At 45.3% G+C, this 3,495-nt stretch overlaps 1 non-coding gene across 1 annotated transcript; it reads left to right on the forward strand.

Moving 5' to 3' along the window:
* The first annotated feature begins 3,220 nt into the window (after positions 1–3,220).
* TRNAG-GCC lies at positions 3,221–3,291 on the forward strand. Its single transcript has one exon. It is a non-coding gene; the product is annotated as a tRNA-Gly (tRNA).
* Positions 3,292–3,495: the final 204 nt, after the last annotated feature.

Genomic DNA, 3,495 nt, shown 5'->3' on the forward strand with positions numbered 1-3,495 from the left:
TGGCACAGCAAATGGCATATTGTTCATACATGAATATTCCCAGCTACACCCTTTTCCAAGCTGACGTACAATGAGATTGTACTAGAGAGTAAATTGCCCATTTTGCAGTATTGAGATGTTTAATTAAATGTATTTTAAAGTCCTCAAAGATTTGAACTTTATTTGTACTTGCTTTTGCAATCAGTCACAGCCTTACTATTTCTTTTAGAGAACATTTTCTATTAGAAGAGTGCAACACTTAGGAAGCGCAGCTCTGAAGGAGTGCTTTTGTGGTTTCTAGAAATACACTTTTCATAATAGGACTTATTTTCATAACTGAGTCCAGTGAAGAAAAAAGATGGCATAAACTGCTCCATTTTAACTGTCATTTTGGTTTTGAAAAAGAAAAAAAGCTCTATGGGCTGAAAGTGCTAGTCAAACGCACTGTCAGCTAGACTGATGTGAAGCAGTGCTGACATTTTTTTGTTAAAAACAACTTTGTTTAATGAATTTTGAATGTAAAAGAAAAAAAAAGACACTATAGGGTGATCAGCGAAATGCTGAATACAGTAAACATCTTTCATGACAAAGAATACAAATACCCCGCAGATCTGCTTTCAATAGCAATTACTAGGCCCCCTGCTTTCAATAGTTAATACCGAGGCCCCTCTCTCACCAAGCCTTAGTGGTAACAATCACAAGCCCATGCTTAAAATGTTGACATGCTAAGCACATTTAGAAAAAACCTATGTCTGCATTCCCTATGGATGGTGTAGCATAACTGTCTAACACCTAATGTGCAGCAATTAAAAACAGTGTGAACTGAGCTAATTGTATGTAAGAGTAATGAGTCCTCTCTTAGATATTCCCCTTCTGCCTTGAGTGATGTCAGCGGACCTGTAGCTGGTCCATATATGTATTTATACCCTAATGGGCTATATGTCTCCACTGGAAAATATTTAGGAATATTTTCTATATTAGGAAAAAATACTGAAAGCTCAAGAGGCGTTTGTGTTATGCTCATTCATCCCCGCTGCTGGGATCAGGCATCATCATCACAGATTGTAAAAAAGCATATCAGCAAAGGTCTGGAATGAAACTTTTAGAGAAACAGTGAAAATAAAGATGATAAGTTGGTGCTGTGGGAGAGATATAAAGAGGATATGCAAAGGAGAAATAAAATTAATATACTGAAGGTTTTGAAGGCATATCTAAAGAAAGTGATAGGGGCAGGCAAGGAGCAGTAAGTTTCTGGAAAAAACCTCTGAAATTTGGTAGTCTGGAAATGAAGTATTCTCAAATAAAAGCTGACATCTTCCCTCTTCTTTTCTTGCCTTTAGCCTGGCTGGGAGCTGGCGCACAGGCAGTTTCATGTGAGGGTTTGGAACATGGCAGAGAAGTTACAGAGCATTTGCTGTGCCAGTTTTGGCCAACTTACAAGGTCAGTTAATCCTGACATGAAAAAGGACAGCATCCATTGCATCTTATCACCGAGTCAGACCAACAGCTTTCAGCCAGGAGACAGTTCTTCTGGCTCTTTTTCCATAGGACTCTGTGACAAATGATTCTGGAGTATTAATTAATTCTTATCTGTACTACAATCTGTATGTGATGGGATCCACATGTCCACTGAAACTTTTTGAGGGGTCTGCAGCTGAAAAGGGCTGAAAAAAATCTTTGCAGTAGGCTTTTCAACTTTGCCCAGCGCGTAGGTATCTGATGCCGACAGCTCCTGGAGAGCTGTTTGTCGCCCATTGTCCTGGCACTGAGGACTGCTCCTGAAGCGCTGCAGTTTGCTCATGTTATTCAGAATTGGTTGAGGATTTGCAACACCCCAAGGAGAAGTAAAGTCCCGAAGGGAGAGTGGACTTTCTTCTGGCTTGATTCAGGCTCGGTGGGGTATGGCTGGAGAGCAGCCCTGAGGAGAAGGACCTGGGCGTGCTGATTGACCAGACGCTCACCGTGAGTCAGCAAAGTGCAATCGCAGCCCAGAAGGCCAACTGTATCCTGGGCTGCATCAAAAGAACTGTGGCCAGCAGGTCAGGGGAGGTGATTCTGCCCCTCTACTCCACTCTCGTGAGACCCCACCTGGAGGACTATATCCAGCTCTGGAGTCCTCAACATAAGAAAGACATGGACCTGCTGGAGTGTGTCGAGAGGAGAGCCATGAGGATGATCCAAGGGCTGGAGCACCTCTCCTATGAGGAGAGGCTGAGAGAGTTGGGGCTGTTCAGCCTGGGGAAGAGAAGGCTCCGGGGAGATCTTATTGTGGCCTTCCAGTACCTAAAGGGGCTCCAGGAGAGCTGGGGAGGGACTTTTTACTGGGGCATGTAGTGACAGGACGAGGGGGAATGGCTATAAACTGGAAGAGGGCAGGCTTAGATTAAACATTAGGAAGAAGTTTTTCACTTTGAGAGTGGTGAGGCACTGGAACAGGTTGCCCAGAGAGGTTGTTGAGGCCCCATCCCTGGAGGTGTTCAAGGCCAGGCTGGAGGTGGCCTTGGGCAACCTGGGCTGGTGGGAGGTGTCCCTGCCCATGGCAGAGAGGTTGGAACTCGATGATCTTTAAGGTCCTTTCCAACCTAAACCGTTCTATGATTCTGGAGAGAAAAGTGGTGGGTGGATTGTGTGCCTCTATCACAAGCCCAGAGCTTGTGGGAGCAAAAAGTCCAACACATTTGGTTCCTTACATTGCTCTCACAGCCCTGCTGCAAACAAGTGCGGGTATGTCTGTGTGATTCCTGAGGGAGTTAGTGTTGGTGTGTTTGCATATAAACTTTTGCCGGAGAGTTAATGGCAAAATAAATTACTGTTTCCCTGGCGCTCAGTCTCTGAGCTGGACGATTTTCCTTGCTGTAGCCAATAGGACTTTCAGCTATTCGCACTAAATGAAGTGTCTTCAATTGTCTCAAGAACAAAAAAGGCCCTTGCAAAATTTAATAGCACATAGATTAAACGGGAAAGAATCGCGGTGATGGTAGGAAAAGACATATGATGCTGAGGAGCCTGGTAAAATGTACGTACAGGTGCTTTAAAAGATCAGAGTGTTACACAGCTGGTTCAGCTTTACTGTACTGTTTGAAAAAGGCTACAGATTGGGAAGGACCTTTACAATAGTATTTTCCTCTTGTCGTCACACTTAACGGTAGCAGTAGGTTTTGCCACAGATGATAGGTTTTTGCCCCTTTTTCTGTCCAGAGCAGTTACAAGGGAAGGGGCGGGAAAATGCTTTTCAAGGCCGGCATTGGTGGTTCAGTGGTAGAATTCTCGCCTGCCACGCGGGAGGCCCGGGTTCGATTCCCGGCCAATGCAGTCGCGCTTTTTGGTTTTGTTTTGATTTGTTTTTTTTTTTTTCTTTCCCCCCTCCCCCTTTTCCTTTCTCCTTCCTTTTCCGCTTCCGTCCGGGCCGCCAAAACCTCCTTTAGCTCAACCCCGTCCTCGCCGTCGCCGGGCGCGGGTGTCTGAGGGGAAGTTCGGCGGCTGCCGGCGGCGGTCCCAGCGCGCGGACAAGATGGA

Source organism: Charadrius vociferus, unplaced genomic scaffold (genome assembly GCF_000708025.1).
Source record: "Charadrius vociferus isolate BGI_N301 unplaced genomic scaffold, ASM70802v2 scaffold54, whole genome shotgun sequence".
NCBI classification, from domain to species: Eukaryota; Metazoa; Chordata; class Aves; order Charadriiformes; family Charadriidae; genus Charadrius; species Charadrius vociferus.